The following is a 20,508-nucleotide window of genomic DNA, read 5'->3' on the forward strand; positions in this document are numbered from 1 at the left end:
AACAAATAAACATCTATTTCAGTCTTGGAAATTTTTCATTGATCAAGTGTTTGTATGGGAAAATGCTTCCTGATTTCACTCCTAAATGACCAATAAAGTTGTGCTGTCTTTTTGTGGGTCCAGCAAAGACTGTGGACAGCTAAACATAGTTTTGTTTTCCCAACCACTTTGAAATTCAGACCAACAACTTATTGATGTGTTTTATTATTATATATCTTTGTACTAGTGATTTGGTGTGCCTGGTTACTCATTTTACTCTCCTCCTCCACAGTTCTTGTTGTTATGTAATTTTTTAAAGAAAATCTATTTATTGTCTTCAGTGCAGCATTGATAACCTTGCACATCTAAATATTAAGCTCAAGCTATCAATCTTTTTGTCATTCAGTTAATCTAAATGTTTTTTTAATTTATTACCACCTGCAAGTTGGAAGTGCAAGGTTATATTCTTTCAGCAACAAACAATCTGCTGGAGGAACTCAGCAGGTAAAGCAGCATTTGTAGGGGGAAAGGAACTGTTGACGATTCAGTTTGAAACCCTGCATCAGGACTGAGAGTGGAGAGGAGAGAGAGCCAGTATAAAGAGGAGAGGTGGAGCAGTGAGACAGGCCTGAGGTGACTCGTGGAGAGAGGAGGGGTAAAGCTTGAAGGGCAGATTGAGCCAGGTAGGGGAGGGGGAGGGTTGGAGTTGGGAGATGGAGGCAGGCAAAAAGGAGAGAGACAGATGGAGCCAGGGGAGGGGAGGAGAGGACGAAGCTCGAGACAGAGAGGACGATGATAAGCAGGAACACAAAGACTTTCGGTGCTGGAATCTGATAAGGAAGAAAGATGATAATGGAGCCATTAGGGGAGAGGTGAAGGGCAGATAGAACCAGAACCACATGTGGAGGGGGAGGAGGAGCTGGTGAGTAGCTGGATGGAGCCAGCAGGAGGACAGAAATGGGTGATGGGGAGACTGGAGGGGGGGGGGGTTATGGGAAAAGGTTCAAAAATGGGAGGACTGGAGGAGATTCAGAAGGAGGGGAATGGGTGATGGGGTGGGGTGTGTGAAGAAAATGCACTGGAGGTGATGGTTACTGAAATTGGAAAATTCAATGTTCATACCATTGGGTTGTAGACTGCTCAGGCAGAATATGAAGTGTTGTTCCTCTAGTTTGCTTTGGGCCTCACCTTGGCAGTGGAGAAGCCAAGAATGGACAGGTCAGTATGGCAATGAGAAGGGGAATTGAAATGACATGCAATTGGGAGCTCAGGATGGCCATTGTGGACAGAGCACAGGTGTTCTGCAAATCAGTCACCTAGTCTGTGTTTTGTCTCTCTGATGTAGAGGAGGCCACATTGGGAGCACCTAATGCAGTAGATGAGGTTGAGGGATGTGCACATGAATCTTTGCCTTACATGGAAGGGTTGTTTGGGTCCCTGGGTAGTGGTTAATGGTGAGGGCGAGGTGCAAAAACAAATGTTGCACTTCCTGTGGTTGCAGGGAAAGTGCCAGGAATAACCAAGGGGTGGGTGGGGAGGGATGAGCGGACTAGGAAGTCACAGAGGTAGGGCTTCCTGTGGAAGGTGGAAAGGGGTGGGGAGGAGAATATGTGGCTCGTGGTAGGATCTCGTTGCTGCTTGCAGAATTGATGAAAGATGATGCATTGGATGCAGAGGCCAGTAGGGTGAAAGGTGAAGACTAGGGGAGCTCTATCTCTGTTCTGTCTGGAGGGAGTGGAGTTAAAGCAGAAGTCTGAGAACCAGGAAACGCAGGAGGAAGCTCTATCAATCACAGTAGAAGGGAAGCCACTTTTCCTGAAAAAGGTGGACATTTCAGGTGTTCTAGAATGAAGGAGTACTCCCAAGGTGAGGCCTTTCACCTTTCATGAAAGGCCTCAACTTGAGAGTATTCCTTCATTCCAGTCAGATATGGTGTGGTAGCACAGTAGTTAAGTTGCTGGTCCAGTGGCCTAGACTAATGGTCCAGAGACAAAAGTTCAGACCCCATTTAAATTCAGAAATTTGTTTTGTTCATTTAGTAACATCATTGTTAAGTAACTGGACTAGTATTGCAGAGACCTGACTGTTGATCTGAAGTCATGAGTTCAGTTCACATCATGTCAGTTTAAATCCAGTTTATAAAAATTGTGGTGGGAGGTGAGGCTCAGTGTTAAAGCATTTTTAACTGCAGGTCAGGATATCCCTGGTTCATATGCAATGATGAAACATCATCTACTTGAAACATTTTAGCTCCTGTTTCTCTCCCAGCTGCTGTCTGACTGGCTGAGTGTTTCACATGTGTTTTATTTCAAGTTACCAGCACCTGCAGATTTTTGCTTTTAAGTTGGCCCCTGTCATGTTTAAATACTGTGTTGCCAAAGGCAATAGAAGGGTAGGCAGAAGAGATTAATGAATGAGGTGACAAGGGAATACTAAAAAGATTCAGATGGTGATGCATTCTAGGTTGTTGAGGTAGGTTGGAGCGAAGATTGCAGAACGTCTTGCCATAATTTCACAATTCTAGATATAGGGGAGGTACTGGAAGACAGGAAAGTGGCAATATAACAGACTAGTTCAAAAACCAGCCATAGAGACATGTCAGGAATCTATCAGTGAGTCAGTTTGTGGGGAGGCTTTTAAAACAGTAATCAAGAGAAAAATTAATAGGCATGGAAGTTTGATAAAGGAAAGCAAGCACAGAACTGTTAAAGACAAATTGTGCTTTACAATCCTACTGAATTTTTTGATGAAATAACATCAATGGTTATTGTAAGTAATGCCAGAGATGTCACCTTCATGGATTTTCTCTAAGTGTTTGATAAAATCCAACACAAAAGACTGGTTAGCAAAATTTGAAGGGCAGTGGTAGCATAGATGTGCAAAAACATAGAGTAGTGGTAAATCGTGATTTTCAGACGGGGATGGTAGATTGGCATTCTTGTTGTTGGGACCACATATATCTGTATTATGTTAGTGACTTGGACGTGGATAAGAGGGTAAAAATTCCTACTTTGTGGATGGCACAAACTTGGCAGTATGGTCATGGTGAGGAGAATAGTAAAAGACTGCCAAGAAGATAGACTGGCAGAACGGACAGACAAGTGGCAAATGACATTTATTACATGGAAGTGTGAAAAGATACTGTTGGCAAAAACAAGGGAAAAATCCAGTAAACTATTGTTTATCCAGTATTTATGCATCTGGAATTCTCAAGGAAGCAACAAAAGTTTCTAAGAATATTAAGGAATTTCCTCAAATTTTTTCAAAAAATGTAAATTTGAATTTGGTGCATTGGATTCCAATGCAATTTTGTTCATGTACTGTGTTTTCAGCACTGCAGCCCACCCCCCCCAGTCCCTCACATGTGTTTACAAATGGCAGTTGATTCTAATTGTGTTTCATAAATTGTACTATATTTCTTTCATCTATCCACCATGTCGGATAAGAGTATTCCTGGCAAAGGTATGAATTGGAAATGTGTAACATTAAACCAGAAAATGGAAGAATGTTAAATAAAAACTGGGGAAAAAAAATGAAAATCATAATGTTAAGAAGTTCAACATTGGTTCCTCAGCAGTTTATGACATTACATTGCAAAGTACAAATTTTAAGAGTTCTTTGTGAACAGAGTGATTTAAAGCAAATAGTTTGGCAATCTATTTAAATGTTTATGCATTGAATACTAGTGTGTAATATAAAGGTTTGTTTTGAGCAATTCAAATACAACCAGCATATTCATTCATTCCCCATGGTTGCTGAATGGCTGGGAGTATGCTCTTCAGAAAAAAAAACTGCACTGTTATAAAGGATGTCCAGGAACACAGAGACCTGGATGTATCTATGGTTTAATTCTTAAAAGTAACAAGGTGTCTTGAAAGAGTGAAAATAAAACTGCAGATGCTGAAAATCTAAAATAGAAACAGAAAATGAAATACTTAGCAAGTCAGGCTGCATCTGCGGGAAGATAAACAGCGTTTCAGGTTGAAGACCTTTGTCAGAACTAGGAAGGAGCTTCCTCTCCATTTCTGTCTCCTTCCTTGTTCCAAGTAGTTCCAGCATTTTCTGTTTTTGTTTTGAAAAAGTGATTGGGTAATGTAAATGGGGCCCTGAGATTTGGAAATGGAGACATAGACTATAGAAGCAAGGAAATGAAGTTGAATCTGTATAAAACTTGAGTTTGACCACAACGTTTCATGACAACATTGAATTAATTATTAATGAATGGAGTATTGGACATTCAGAAGGGGGGTAGGTTAGAGTGAGTGAGTAGGAAAATTTGAGATGGTTGATCTTGTGTTGGCAGTTTGCAGAGAAAAGATTGAGAGATGATGAGAGGCTGTAAGGAGGAATTTGGGTGAATCGGAACTCTGAAGGTGAGAGGGGAGGTCCACTTCATGTCAGCTCAAGTCGAATTGGGATATAAGAGAATGAAGCTGAAATTTCTGAGGATTGATTTTTCTAGGATATATGAAATATTCTTTGTTTCAGTCCTCTTTGAATCATTGTCCTTTTTGTAATATAGTGATAACTATTGATGCTATTTTCTGCTTTTGCCCTGAAGTAAACTAATTTATTACTTTTTGCTGCCATTTTCTCTTTCTTTCACACGGTTCTTCTCTGACTCTCCTATTCCCATTGAGGCAGATAAGCCTTTGGCAAATATTCACAACAAGTCCAGCAAGCACCCACAGTTATAATTCTGATTGCTATTTTTTCCTATTTCACTTCCACAAGTGGACTAAAATAATCTGAAATTTTGCTCATTTGACTAGATAGTACATTGAATAATTTTACATAGACAAATCAGTATCTTCTTTTGTGCTTGGTAGCTTGCACAGCAAAAATGTAGAAATTTAATAAGCAAAATTAGATTTGGATTTATTCCAAGTAGCTATTGAAAATGGGCAATTAAGTTGCAACAGTCCCAATAACCCAAATTAGTAATTTAAGTATATGAGAATGATTATAAACTTATTTTACTTATTAAACATTACCATCTACATTTGAGTTTAAAGTATATTTTGGGGCTTTTGTATTCCTGACTTATCTACACTTTAAAATTGCAGTTGATCAGATTGAGAAGGAAAACAGATTATCCAACAGATAGGGGAAACACTTATTTCTTATGCCTTAGTCTTCTCAGAAGGCTTCACATTGAACCACATCAATGTTTGCACTTGCTTATAAAACTTTTTTTAAAGGAATACTGCCTCAAATATACAATTTTAACCATAAACTAATTTAAAAATATTATCAAGCTAATTTTCCAATGATGAGCCTGCAGTTTGAACTCACAGAACAGATAAACCAAGGAGCAGAGTCATTATTTTCTCACCTACAAAATCTACTGAAAGGTCATGTGCCCAACTCCCCACCAGCTCCAGATCAGAAGCCAAATGTGCAGTTTACTGTTAACTCCAGACATTGTCCTTGGACTGAATAACTCACTAGGCCATTTCAGATGGCATTAGGAGTAAACCACATTGGAGGTTCTGGAATCACACATGGGCCAGACTATGCAAGGACAACAGATTTCCTCTGCTGAAGGTCAAAAGTAAAACAGATGGATTTTTATGATAGTCAAGTAGTTTTGTGGTTGTCATTACTCATGACTAGTTCTCTTTTTATTTCCAGGTTATTAACTACATTTAAATCTCATAGCTGCCATAGTGAGATTTAAATTTGGGTCTCTGGATTGTTAATCCAGGCCTCTGAATCACTAATTCAGTATATTAACTGATGCCTCACCACCATTCCCATAATGGTCCTCTGCTACCTTGAAGCCAAGGACTCTTGTTACATAAGGAAATAGCAAGCACTCACAAACAGTAATCAGATAAATTACAGCAGCCATTGGAAGTACTTGTGTCAGGCAATATTTGTGGAAAGAATACAAGCCTTTTAGAGCAAAGACTTTTCATCAGAACTGGGTAAGAGAAATAAAGGCATGGTGTGCTGGGGGGGTGGGGGGAAGGAAAGCGTAGAACAAATGTCTGTGAGAGTAGGTATACAGGAAAGATTAAGTGATAAGGGATCATAGTGCAAGACAAAAAAAAGTGATAAGTGGACAAATAGAAAATCATATCAGCAAATTCCATCATTTTCTGTTTGAGTTGTAAAGGGTGGGGTTGGAGGCAGAATCGTCTGAAATTACAAGAAAAAGGGTTGATACTGGAGATCGAAAATAAAAAAAAAAGAAACTGCTGAACTCTATGCCTGGCAGTCTGTAATATGCCTCATCAGAAGATGAGGTGCTGTTATTTGAGCTTCATTAGAACAGCGTTGAAGGCAGAGGACAGTGCAGTCAGAGTGGAAATGGGATAGTGAATTGAAGTAGCAGGCAACCAGATGCTCGGGATCACGTTTGTGAATGGAATGGAGGTACTCTGCAAAGTGGTTATGGAATTGCTGTTTAGTTACCCAATGTAAAAGAGACTGCATCATGAGCAGCAGTTACTGAAAACAAAATTGAAAGTACATGTAAATCATTGCTTCATTTGGAAAGAGAATGTGGGCTCCCTGGGTCAAAGAATTTCTCTATGGCTAAATGGGAAAATACTTAGAGTGAACCAGAAAGTGCCCTGGAGCGAATAGACCTTATGGAATGATGAAAGAGGAGGGAAGTGAGTTGCTTTTTGTTGAAACATCATGTTTGAGTTTTTGGAAGTGGTAGAGGATGACTTTTTTGAGTGTAATAGTTAGTGGCTTAATGAACAGGGGAATGTAATCTTCTTTAGGAGAGAGGAGAAAAGATGAGAGCAGAAGCATCAATACTGCAGCATCTAGCCCCACCCCCTTCCCTCTTCTACAATCAGTGGCAGAAGGGAATGCTGAGTTGAGCAGAAAGAGATAACAGAAATAATAGCTTCGTTGGAACAAAGGTGATTTGGGTGGAAAACTGGGAAATTAGATTGGATGCCTTACCGAAAACAGTGGTGGGGTGGTGAAGTGATGTAGAAAATATTGTTAATGTAGCCTAGTGAAGTGTTCTGCATACTGTATCAACACCCCGAAGTTTTGAAAGGATTAAAAATAAGGTTTTTTTTTTGCTGGCTCTGAAAATTCTGCGCTGAAAAGTCAGAGAACTCAAACATATATGTATATTACAGCAGAGGTAATTTCATCATTCCAGGTCTATCCATGGAATGTTCTGCTTTGTTACTTGGCCATTGGATCTGAAGATTTTGCTCTAGTGAAATGTTGAATTATCAATAAAGGAATGTAGATATTTAAGAAAGTAAACAAACAACCTGATTTGATTTAGTTTATTTGCATGCAATTGCGTATGTTTTTTCGCAACAAAAATGTGTGATATCAGGCTCATCCCCTGTATTTTTGCTGTTGTGCAGTAAAAAAATTCTGTGCTGACCCGTCATGAGTAGTCTAATGAATTTTTTTGTCTTGGATCATCTCCTGTTGCAATCTATTGAATGATCGGATGTATATATGCACTGTGGTTTTTCTAATTTGTAGTGATGGAGAGTTCATAATAAGAGTTCATAACTATTGTGGTTGAGGAGGCTGTTTTAGTTTTAATGCATTTGAATGTCAAATGGGCAAAGTTGTATCCTTTTTTCTAGAAAACCATATACATCCATTTAGTGATCTATTCAATAACAAGTTTGTCTATATGGTACATTGAGATTTTAGATGGGTGGAATAAAAAAACACGATATTGCGTTTTGCTGTTATTAGGTTGATGAGTCAGATTTATATGTAGTGGAAATTGTTTTACTGCAGTAAAAGCATTTTTTTAAACCTTGAGGTTAAATGGATTTTGTTTGGCCAGTGAAACTTGTGATCAGCTGATTTTCTCTCGTTCTCCATGCACCCCCGCACGGCAGAACCTCTGTAGTAGTTGTGTTGATCCTCCCTCAATGCTGACTGTGCTAAAATATGCAGAGGCTGTGCTTTTACCTTTTGTAGTGTATCTCTGACTCTTTTTATTCTCTTCTCTCTCTCTGTCTCCTCTTTGCTCCTATCTCTCTCTCTGACTATTTCATTTTCTGTCTTTATTTCTTCTCTCCCTTTCTGAACGTTTTTTTTTGTTTTTCTGTTTTTTTTCCCCTGACACCTTGGCAGCAGGGTAACCTTCCTTACGGAAATCAAATCCGTATATTGGACTGTGAAGGAGTAAAGGTAGGATGTGTTTAGTAAGGAGTATGTTTTTCATTGCTAATGCTATTATGTATTTTTTTTGTAGGTCTTGCTTTGAGATTATTCTGAGTAACAGATGCAATGCAGCATGAGCTCTATCGAGGGAATGCATGTTTTTTTTTGCTGCATAGCCAGACATTTATGTATATTACAGCAGAGGCAGTGTCATCACTCCAGGAATGTTCTGCTATGCAGTACCACATTTTATTTTGTTGCATTGTGAGTTGCCAATTGTATCTGAAGATTTTGCTTCAGTAATATATTTTTATTTATATTCAGGATATCTAAGAAAGAAAACAAATGGAATATCACCTCATCTGCTTTAACTCATTTGTATGCAATAGCAAGTGCTTACATAATTTGGCAAAAAGGTGTTACACTAGGTTTGATGCTCTATTTTTTTGCTGTTGTGCAGTAAAAAATTCTCTGCTAACACTATGATTAGTCTGATGAATAATTTTGTATCTCCTGTTGCATTCTACTGGATAATTGTAAGCATGCACTTGTTTATGTGTCTTTTGTTCTCTAAGGTCTGCAATCTTAAGTGTTAATGATGTACCATGATTTCATTCAATTTAATTTAATAATTTCTTTTTGACTGTAACTGAACTAATAGAATTTTGTACAATGCAGCTTCAGCTTAGAATTTTGACTCCATGTAGCTTCAGTTTCTAAGCCAGTCTATTTGTCAAACAGGCATGTTTTAGTAGCAGTTGTCTTCTCTCTCCAACCACCATCCCTCCATAGTGAAATGTTCAACATTCTCAATTGGTTTCTAATAACTAAGTGATTGAGTTTTAAACAAGTGCTGACCATGCATTATGGAAAATTGTCTTTTCCACTCAATGTTATGGTGTTAGTACACAAAATAATCTGGAGGGGGTAGAGTTTGTACTAGGTTACTGCTTCTTTAGGAGATGCTTGTAGTTTTAGGTACAAAATAAGTCATAATGTTGCTATCCTAATACTATTATATTCTTGTGATTTTAATTGATTCTTTTATTATTATATTCTCAACAGCCAATCCCAGTAAATGCAAACTACTTTCTTCCTGGTAGTTCCTTTCGAAAATTGCTTAACTGGAGAAAAACTATCAAATTTATGTGGCTGTGTCAGACCCAAGCATAAACTGAAATAGAATGTATTTGTGTTTTTGTTGCGCTTTGTAGCTTGATTATACAAATACAAAAAAGCAAGCTGTTACTGTAGGAAAGCAAGAACTTCTGATGGGGAGAAAGTTGCATTTGTAAAAGCAGTTTAAGCCAAGTATTACTTAATGTCATCACCTTATGGGCATTAGATGACTTGCATAAAGTAAGACTCTACAAACAAAAATTAATGATCAGATGTTTTTGGTTGCTTTGGTTGAAAAAATGTTAGCCAGTGTAATTCCATGCAGTTTGGCTGATTCAGCATTGTTTTAATATCCATGCTAAAGATGTCAGCTCTTAAAGTGTCACCTCAAATAACTGGAGATGGGTTGGGTAATTGAAAGAGGATAATTGAACCCATGACTTTCTGATTGTAAAAAGTGTTTGCCAGTTGAGTCACAGTGACATGATCTCCTCACTATACTCTCCAATTCGGATAGAGGAATAAGTTACTTATGAAGTTATTTTATCTTTAAACAGCAATCATTATTTTACCGATTTGCATCCATTCCTTTGGCTCAATAAGTGGCAGAGAACTAACCAACGGAGGCAGGCAGTAACCTAGTGGCAACAAGATTGTTCATTTTGTTGTCCAATTTACAGCTGTTGACTTTAGAGGTAGAAATGATTGATTAAAGTACCAGATGATTATTGTACAGCTATGCATTCATAGGTCTTGAGCTTTGCACATGACTTGACAACTCTGGATTGACAACCTAAAATAGAATTACTTCTAGAGTAAGCTACCTCTGAGAAAGGATTTGCAAGCTGACATGAATAGCCCTTCTGTGCTTTTTGGACTGGTTACAGTAGAAGTTTATCAACCAGCTCATGACGGAAGAGAAAAAAAATCATTTAATAAAGCAGAATTCCAACATTTTCTTTCTCCTTTTGCCTACAGTCCTCAACTATATGTAAGGAAATATTTGCATTGTCAAAAATACTTCAGTTTCTCTCAAACTTGTGTTCGATATAGGGTGAATAATACAATTTATAGAAAGATGATGCAGTTAGTAATGGGAGAAGAGGAAATTTCCAATGCCGGTCATTAGAGTCATTAAGTAAATGCCATGTCATTCAAATATTTCTATAAAGGCGTGAAAAAGCATTGCTTCATCTAAGTAGCCCTTTAATATTGCTAATGATACCTAGCAAATTGATCAGTGCATAAACATGACTAATATAGCAGAGGATTTTGGCTAAAAGGAAATGCGTAACCTGATAGCTTTTTCAATTGAACTAGTAAGCCATTTAGATGTGTGTTGGGAAACTTCAAAAAATATTCTTTTAAAAAAAACTTCCAGAAAAGCTAATTGATTAGACACAATTGTTTTATATCTTAGCTGCTGCTGCGGAATCAGGCTCTCTTTATCAATTGGGAAGAATTTCTCAGTATCGTGTCAATTGCATAACTTTGTCAGTGTTGAATAAAATCTGTGGGGTGTCCCCTCCCCCCTCCCCAGTATATTAGGGTATTTTTTTGGTTCAGTTTCAAACCCTAGTGTCCAGAACCTGCCAAATATTATTAACATAACTAAGCTCACAGAATTTAGGATCTAGACGCTAGACTGTTGAGCTGGCTTGATATTATCTCAGTTGGTGGGATACAGCTGAATTCCAATAACATAGGATTGAAACATATCTTCAGGAAATAATCTTTGCTTTCTGTGAATAGTTTTCAAAGAATACTAGAATCCTTCCAGTAAGGGAAATATTTCACCTGATGAAAAATCTAAATATTATAGTCATCTGAACTACATGCACTTTTTCACTCAGTACTGACAATGAAGAACAGAAAGTCATCCACAGAATGACTTGAATGTTTGAAACCACAGAATGGTTTGAAATTATTACACTGAAGTATTTCCCTTAGCTATATAAACAAAAGATTACTGGAAACACTTGGACTTGTGTAGCATCTCGGGGGGGAGGGGAGGTGGAACTCGAAGTCTTTGGTCAGTGACCTTTCATCAGAACTGGAAAAATGTTAAATGGAGCAGACTTGGAAGAGAGAAGGGAAAAGAAAGGTGGATCTCTCATGGGTTGGGGATGTAATACAGAAATGATGGGATGAGAGGAGAAAGGGATGTTAATGGGACAAATAAAGAAAATATGGAACTGGCGATGTAAGTGTCATTAGCTATAAACAGATTCATTTATCAGTAGCTACCTTGTGGAGGTGGGGGGAAAGAATTATAAGCTGATATCTTGAAACCAATTTTGAGGCTGGAAAACTGTACAATTAAAATAAGAGCTACTACTCTAGGAGTTGCTATTGAGCCTCATTGGAAATATGTTGGACCTAAAGTCAAAGTAAGAATGGGGCAGAGTATTAAAATATAGATTTGACATGACTGGAAGCTCAGAACTAAAATTATCACCCAATTGGTATTTTGTCTCTTCATTGAAGAGAAGACTGCATTATATCTGGCAATTGCAGTATACTAAATAGAATGTGTTTCATTGTTTTGTTTGGAACTTTTGTTTTGGGTTCAGGACAGTGGGAACAGAAGAAGTAAAAGAGCAAGTATTGCCTGTCTTTCACAATGGGAAGATTGTTTTGGAGTGATTGAGAAGTTAACCAGGGTGTCATAGATTAAATGGTCCTCTCAGTGCTGAGGCGGGAGGTGGGGGGGGGAGGGGAAGTGGGGGGGAGCAAAATTGCACACTCGAGGAACAACATCTCATCATTGTTTTTCCTTTTGATATTGTCTATTTACGTGCAGATTCTTTCATTTTTCACTTAATTTCTCATGTTTTCCCATCTTGCCCCACTCCATTACCTTGCACGACCCACCCTCACCCCAACCCCTTCAGGCTTTTTGTTCTTTTCTCTTTTTCCCTGCTGCAGTATTGATTTTAAAACCGGACACATCTCCGACTTTTTCCAGTTCTGATGAAAGGTCACCAACCTGAAGTGTTAACATTTGTTTTTTTTCTCTCCACAGATTCTACCTGACCCATTATAAACTTCCAGCATTTCTTGTATCCATTTTCCAGCATCCACGGTATTTTCCTTTTTGTTTTCTTTTTGTCCTAATGATTTTCTATTTGCATTTCATAAGTAATCTGAAATGAGTCTCAATTTAACTGTGTAACATTATGCTGCATTTCAACACTGTGATCTATAGTTAAAGTTTGTATGCATTGATGTGACATATGATTGGAATGGAAGAATTTATATGTTGTAAATAAAGCTTTTCAAGCATATTTTTGAAAAGTACTCTTTTGTAGGATAATACTCAATTTTGTAAATTGTACAAATGTTAACTAGCAGGAATATAGAATAAGGGATGTTTGTAAATGTGAGAGTTTCTGGCTTCTGTCTTGTTGCATACTTTAAAAAAGCAAAATTGTTAGTTTTAAATTCTTGGCTAGGTAAAAGTATAAAATCCTAGTTGCTTTAGTTATTTAGATTTGTCCCCTTGCAAAAGACTAAACAGAAAATGTGGAACTGTGTGGAATATTATTTCTCCCCTAATAAGCATGCATGGAATCTGGTAGAAATTTAACTGAAAATTAGATTTTGCCCCAGAATCTGGTTTCACACTTGATGGTTTATTCATGAAGACTTTACAGTATATATCTAGAAAACAAACTCAATTAAAAACAATATTTTTTAATGTTTACATCTTAATCCATTTGTCTCTAGACTGAACCAATTTCGATTTGGGCTTCATTATGATGTTTTAAAATGAAATCTTCTGGAAAAAGTTTCCAGTGTGTAAAATAAACCAATAAATACACTGCTAGATTTAACATTCAGTAAGCTGAACAATGAAAATCTGAACAATTGAGGAATTCTTTTTTTTGTGCCTCAAGCATTCATTGAAATATTATCTCCAGTTCAGAGTTCTTTATACACTGGGTATACTGATAGATTACTTTCAAGATGCTTGAAAAGCAACAGGTCCAAATTCAATTACATTGAAGAACTCAAATTCAAATTGTAGGTTTATGCAAAATAATGTGAAGTTCTATCATCTTCTAAACTCGTGTGATCATTGGTTAAGCTAATACAAAATATTTCAATACCATGTTTGGAGTTCATTATAAATTGAATTCACCCTATAATATCTTGCTTAATTTACCAAAAAAATGTTTGTCTTAATTGAAATGAATCTGACTTGTATCCTTGCATGTATAGTCAGCCTCCCGAACGCGGTCCCTGGTTCCCAAATTTGAGACCTATCCCAATTTGGCCATTTATAAGATTAGTAAGAACTACTTAAATACTCCTGGAGTTTTTCTTTAAAAAAAAGAACTTTCTTGCTACCCCCCACACAATCAAAAATGCACTTGCCTTACTCCTTGAGCTACTTGCTTTGCATGCTTAACTGGTGAATCATCTTGGGGTTAATAAAAAAAAATGAAGTCCTTTTGTTTTGAAAATTTGCTCAAAATTTGAACAGTAGTGTGTGACTGGAAGTGAGATAGCTAAGGGAACCCAGTGGGTAAGAGTGCAGGAGCCTTAGCCTTAGCAGTTATCTAATGGATCTGAAGTTCTTTACGTTTTTTGGATGATAGGGGTCTGTAGAGTAGATGAGCTAACTGGCCAGTCAAGTGGAGGGAGCAAACAGAACTGTGGTGCTATTAGGGAATGATGCTGTTTTCTGCAACAAAGGGCATATGTTAAGAAAGCTCTGTTGTCTGTAGAGTACCAAGGTTCAAGATATTTGTTCTGAGCTGGAGAGTAACTTAGTGGGAAGGGAAGGATCCAGATGTCGCAATGCATGTAGGCAGCAATGATGCAGGCAAAACTAAGAGGTTCTGCATAGTCAGTTTGAAGAGCTAGGCAGTAATTAAAGAAGCAGAACCAAAAAGGTCATAATTTCTTTGTTATTACCCGAACCATGTCCAAATTGGAATAGGACAAATAAGACTAGAGAAATTAATGTGTATTTCATTTAGCAATAGAACTTTAATGTAGAATGGTGTAGTAAAAGTGGGTTTTGGTTCATGGGGCATTGGCACCTGTATGGATGAAGGTGAGAGCAGTACAACTGAGACCTCTGACCTGAACAGTGCTACAATTAGTGTTTTAGATAACTTGAGAGGTTGAGAGGATTTTAAACTAATTAGTGGGGTGCAAAGGTTCAAAGTTGCAAAAATGTGGTAAATCAAAGAACAGAGATGAGGCTAGACAGAAGGGTATTACAGTTAACTGACTGTGATAGGAATGGATAGAGTAAAAGTCTGAGTAAATCAGTAGATCGGGCTAGAGGTTACAAAAGTAATAGGAATCTGAAGGTTCTGTATATGAATGTGTGTAGCATTAGGAAACAAAACACGTGAATTGAGATTGCAAGTAGAAATAAACTTGTATATTGCAGAGAAATGGCTGTGGGATGACATAAATAATGATCTGAATATCAAAGGGTACACGACATTTTGGAGAGTTGGGAAGCTACAAAAGGTGGAAGAGTGGCTTTATTTATTAATGATAGTCTTGGCATTACAGAGATGGATGAACTAAGTTCAGGAAACCAGGATGTAGAAGCAGTTTGAATGAAGGTAAGAAATAATAAAGGCAAGAAGTCACATATTGGAGTGGCCTAAAAACCATCTTATAGAAGCCACATGGTAGAACAGTGTATAAACCAAAAAATGATGAGAACCTGTCAGATATAGTGATAAACCTGTGGGATTTTAATTTGTATTTTCTAAAAACATCAGATGGGCAAATGCAGATGAGGACTTAAAAGAGTTTACAGGACAGTTTCTTAGGATAACATGTTCTGAGAATGGGCAAGGTAGTATGCAGTGAAATGGGATTAATTACTTACCTCATCATGAAGTCACCCTGAGGTACAATGCTCATAATAAGATTGAATTTTATATTCAGTTTGAGGGAGAGAAGAATGGGTCCAAGACCAGTATTTTAAACATCAATAAGGGCAATTATGAAGGCATGAAAGCCTAGCTAGCTAAAGTGACCCGACAAATTAGATTGAAGGATGCAGTGGCAGACATTTAATGGGATCTTTCAGATTACCCAGAATAGATGCATTTTAAACAGTGAAAAAACAATCTAATGGGAGGGCACGTCATCCACTGTTAAATAAACAAGTTAAAGCATATATGCACAAAGACAGCCAGCGGAGCAGAAAGTTGGGCAGAATATTTTTAAAAAAGATTTTTTTAAATGATTAAAAGGTTAATAAGGGAGGAAAATTGGAATATGAGATGACATTAACTAGGGATATAAAAATGGATAGGTAGTTTCTATAGTGAGTTATTAAAGTAAACAGTTAACAAAGCGAGCATTGGTTCAATAGAAAGGGTGCCTGGGGAATTAGTAATGAAAAACAAGAAGGTGACAGATGAAATAAACAAGTACTTTATATCAGCCTCCACTGTAGAGGATACAAGTAGCACTCCAGAAATAGCTGTAAATCAGGACATGAGGGAAACTCAGAAAATTACAGTCACCAGAGAAGTGGGACTGAGCAAATTATTGGAGCAGTGGTTGACAAATCTCTAGATCCTGAATGTATTTCATCCTCGGGTCTTGAAAAAAGTGATCAGTGTGACAGTTGATGCATGTTTTTGGAAAAGTTCCATTAAATTCAAAAATAGCAAATGTAACTCCTTTATTTGAAAAGGAAGGGAGACATCTGGCAAGAAACTACAGGCCAGTTAGCTTAAGATCTATTAAAAGGCAAATGTAGAAGTTATTATTGAAGATTTTACAGCAGGGCACTTAGATAAATGCAAGGTAGTCAGACAAATTCAGTATGGTTTTGTCAAACATGATTTTCCCTGCACCAATTTATTGGTGTTCTTTGAAAATGTAATATGTTATGGATAAAGAAGAATTAGTGGATTTACAATACTTAGATTTCCATAAGGCATTTGATGTGTTACCTTGTGCTGAACTTAAACTCATGAGGTAGGACAGGGGGTCTCTAAACTTTTTCACCGAAAGACAATTAGTAAACATACTCCTCCTCCCAGACCTCATGAAGGAATCATTCTCTGAAAAGCATGGTGCGATTTATGCACTAGCTTCTCATAGACAAAGCAAACAATTTCTGCAAATATATTGGAGTCATCAATGTACGTGCTCCAATGTGCAGATGATCCTTAAATTGTCTTCATTTCATCACCTGTGAAAATGTCTGTTCACCAATGTTCGTACTGCTGACATAGTAATGAAGCCCTGCACAAATTTTTGTTTTTGAACACGAAAACTTGTCACTTGCAAGGTGCTTGCAGAATGCAGTCATATACCTTTATTGTATTTATCCTTCAAAGCATTGTTTGTCTGGAGATCAATGAGTTCCATTTGTGGAGATTCTGTTGTTGAATCAATGCTGACAGCAAATGGGTTTTCAAAAAGCCATATGTCAGCTTCATGTCAGTGGAAATCTTGGAATCTTTCAGAAAACTGCTCTTGTAATAATGCAAGCTTTTGCATTGCCTTGTCCCTTTTGAAATCCTGTTGCCAGAATTTGGCTCTGAAAGTTGGATAAGCTGGAAAATTATTCAGTTCGCCTTCAGCAAACTGCTTACTAAACAGCTGCAGTTTTTCACATAGTCTTGTAAATCACTGATGAGATTTCCTTTGCCCTGCAACTTAATGCTGAGGTCATTTATGTGCTAAGTCAAGTTGGTTAGGAAAACTAGCTTCCATAGCTGCTGGCTATCAAAAAGTTCTTTTACGGGTCCTGCCCATTTCATTCATGAATGTGTCAATTTTGGTACACGTCTTCAAAACTCCTTTCAGCACTCTGCCACATCAGAGGAACCATATGTACTGTATGTCGATCTGCTCTACCATAGAGGCCACAGCTTCTTCCATTTACTTTTGGAATTGTCTGTGACTATGTTTTTGTGAACACCTGAACTTAACTCTTGACCCTACAATTTTCATAACCTCTTCAAAGTTGAGTACCTTTCCACAACGTGATGGATAATGTAGTATAATCTGATTTGATTTTGCTTTGCCCATTGATTCTGCGTGGCAGTTAACTCTACCTATTAACCTGCCATTTTTCCCCATTGTGTTCTTTGCCCTGTCAGTGGTGACACACTTCAAATTTTTCCACATTAAATCCAGACCCTCAAAATATTTAGCAGACTTTCATAAAAAATGTCTCCCCCTGCAGTAGCGTCTTTCATACTATGCAACCCTGTTAGTAATGTTGAATCATGGATGAATGCAAGCAACTCGGCAATTGTCCTAAGCAATAAAAAATGAAAATTTTTGAATTTGAAACAGATAGTCACCTACGTCCTCTACTCTTCTAGTAACTGTGGTAGTTAACAGAATCGCTCCTTCCAAGAGGTCTCGCTTTTCTGGGCCTATTTCCTCAACTATTTGTAGCTTGCATGCTTGATAAACTCTCCCACTGTAAAAGGGTTCCTGTCTGCTTTTATTAGCTCAGACACTTGGTAGTTGTGTCTTCACATAGGCAACATTTCCTTGGATTTCATTTTGAAGACGTTTTACTGGCAAATGCTCAAACATTTTCTTCCTACATTCACTTGTATATTCAGAGAACCTGTCTATGTGTTTTGTCGTGTAATGCTGCCTTATATTCCTTCTAAACCACTATGGTTATTTGCATATTAAGCAAATAATTTTATCTGTTTGACAGATACAAAATATTCAAATGACCACCTTTCAGTAAAATTTCTGATGCGTGTCAGTCTTTTCTTTCTTTAACAAGATGGAAGTGCGGGAGAGAGGCCCGGGGAGCTTAAATGCAGCGCAGTATAGAGGCCCAGGGGAATGTAAAATGATTGTGGTAAATGGAGCCTCTGAGCTTAAGGTCAGTGCTTATACTGAATGTAGATGGTGACAGCAAGTGGTCAGATTCATAGACCGTACTTTAATGTGCATTAAATTGATCTGTGTAGTTTTGATTTGTCAAGGGAACAATTAGCAAAATTGTCCTGATGCAGGGCCTTAGCCCAAAATGAAGACCATCCCTTTGCTTTTACAGATGCTGTTTGACCCACTGAGTTCTTCCAGCGGTTTATTTTTTGCTCCAGATTCCAGCATCTGTAGTCTCTTTTGTCTCAATTGGGAAAAATTAATACGTTGCATGTAGCCCATGGGCCATAATTTGTGGATTCCTGGCACAAGACGTCATATTGGCTGGCTAATAGGAATTGGAGAGTAACCATAAATGAATCTTTTTCTGGTTGGCAAGATGTAACAAGTGGTATGCCAGAGGAAATGGTGCTAGGGCCTCAACCTTTGTCAATTCAGATGACAATAACAATGGTGTTGTTGCTAAATTTGCTAATGATGCAAAGATGGGTGGGAAATTAAGTTGTGGAGAGTGTATATGGAGATAACAATGGGATATAGATAGGCTGTGAGTGGGCAAAAATCTGGCAGAATATAATGTGGGGAAAATGAGAAATTGTCCTTTTTGGCAGAAAGATGAAAAAACAGCTATGATATAAATGTTGAGAGAGAGAGTGGACAGCCAGCGCCTCTTTCCCAGGGCACCAATGTTCAATACAAGAGGGCATGGCTTTAAAGTAATGGGTGAGAAGTTCAAAGGAGATGTCAGAGGAAGGTTTTTTACCCAGAGAGTGGTTGGGGCATGGAATGTGCTGCTTGGGGCGGTGGTGGAGGCAGGTGTATTGGTCAAATTCAAGAGATTACTACATAATCATATGGAGGAATTTAAAATAGAGGGATATGTGAGAAGAAGAGTTTAGATAGCCTTAGGCGAGGTTTAAAGGTCGGCACAACATTGTGGGCCGAAGGGCCTGTATTGTGCTGTACTGTTCTATTACAGAGCTCTGAGGTGGAGAAAGATTTGAGTGTCATAGTACGTGATTGACAAAAAGCCAGTATGTAGTTACTGCATGTAATTAGGGAAACTAACAGAATGCTATTGTTTATTGCTATGTGAATTGAATATAAAAGTAGGGATGTTATGCTGCAGTTATGTAGGGCATGGTAAGACCACATCTGGAATACTCTGTACAGTATTGATCTTTTTTGGGGAAGGATGTTAAGTTATTGGAAGCAGATCAGAGAGTTTATTGGACTGGTATTTTATGTGATAAGGTTGGAAGGGCTAGTCTTGTATCTGTTTAGAAGAATGAGAGGTGACTTGATTGAAACATTGCTGGTGTTGAGGGTGGAAATGGAGAGAATGTTTACCCTTGGGGCAGACTCTAGAAATTGGGGTCACCCATTTAAGATGGAAATGAGGCAAGACCCTATGACGGTTGTGAGTGGTTAGTACTTTCTTCTGCAGAGGGTGGTGGAATCAGAATCTTTAAATATCTTTAAGGCAGATGTAGAGAGATTCTTGATAAGCATGGTGGTGAGAGATCATGATGGGTAAATTGAAATGGACATTGAGGTTCCAGTCAGGCTGGCCATGATCTTAGTGAATGGGTTGAGGGGTTTAGTGCTCTGTCCCTGTGCCTAATTTGTGTGTTGTATGCTTACTAGGAATGGTTGGGTTTCTGGTATACGTGTGTTTTTTTTCCTGCAGCTAACCTATGAATCCACTCTGGCACAACCTAGTTTGAAACTGTAACAAACTTGTATGAAGATTTTGAACAATTTTAATTTGCTTATTGTGCTGAATGAGGAATTATTATCTGGAGCTATTTTGATTTTAAAAAAAATGTTTAATAAGAGGCTTATGCAACTTCAGAATGGCCTAAAATGTTTTATTGCTAATGAAGTAACACTGAAATAAAACAACAGTTGTATGAAAAGCGGCTGTGTATGCAACAAGGAGTGTGTTAATGACCAGATAAATTGTTTTAATGATGTGAAATAAGGTAGCTAAATATAACTCTTCTGTACTTCCTCACAATAGTGCCATAGGACATTTGGATCTGCATTAAGAGAGTAGTTGAAGCCTTATCTGAAAGATGGCACCTCCGAAAGTGTTATATTCCCTTAATACCACACTGTAGTATTTGCCTGGATTGTTATACACAAATCTCTGGAGAATGTCTTGAATCTTTAACCTTTTCAATTAGATGAGAGTACTGCCAGCTGAGCCACAATTGACATTGATTACCCTAATGATTAATGTTTAAAAAAATTAGATTATGACAATCAGTGCCATTGTTCTAGAAGCTTACACTTACATGGTAATAAAATTCCAAAAGGAAAATTTGAAGTTTCCTGATAATTCCACTCTAATCTAAATAATCATCTTAGTCCATTGAAAGTTTCCACCCATCCACTAAAAATGCATTTGAAACAAATCAATGTAGTTGCTACAAG

The 20,508-nt window shown here is 37.7% G+C and overlaps 1 protein-coding gene across 9 annotated transcripts in view; it reads left to right on the forward strand.

Annotated features, from left to right (window-relative positions):
* The window catches only part of kcnab2a (potassium voltage-gated channel subfamily A regulatory beta subunit 2a), a 279,869-nt gene that overhangs the window by 44,409 nt on the left and 214,952 nt on the right, over window positions 1-20,508 (forward strand). For 5 of the 9 annotated variants that reach the window (XM_052039399.1, XM_052039396.1, XM_052039405.1 and 2 more), the window contains exon 2: window positions 12,236-12,295. The exons of 1 other annotated variant lie outside the window; for it this stretch is intronic. The gene's annotated coding sequence lies outside the window, so the exon portion shown is untranslated. Of the gene's footprint in view, window positions 1-7,859; window positions 8,119-12,235; window positions 12,296-20,508 lie in introns of those variants that run through there. 3 more of the 9 variants (XM_052039397.1, XM_052039406.1, XM_052039400.1) reach the window with 3 other exon arrangements.

Source organism: Pristis pectinata, chromosome 26, assembly GCF_009764475.1.
Source record: "Pristis pectinata isolate sPriPec2 chromosome 26, sPriPec2.1.pri, whole genome shotgun sequence".
In the NCBI taxonomy this organism is placed as follows: Eukaryota; Metazoa; Chordata; class Chondrichthyes; order Rhinopristiformes; family Pristidae; genus Pristis; species Pristis pectinata.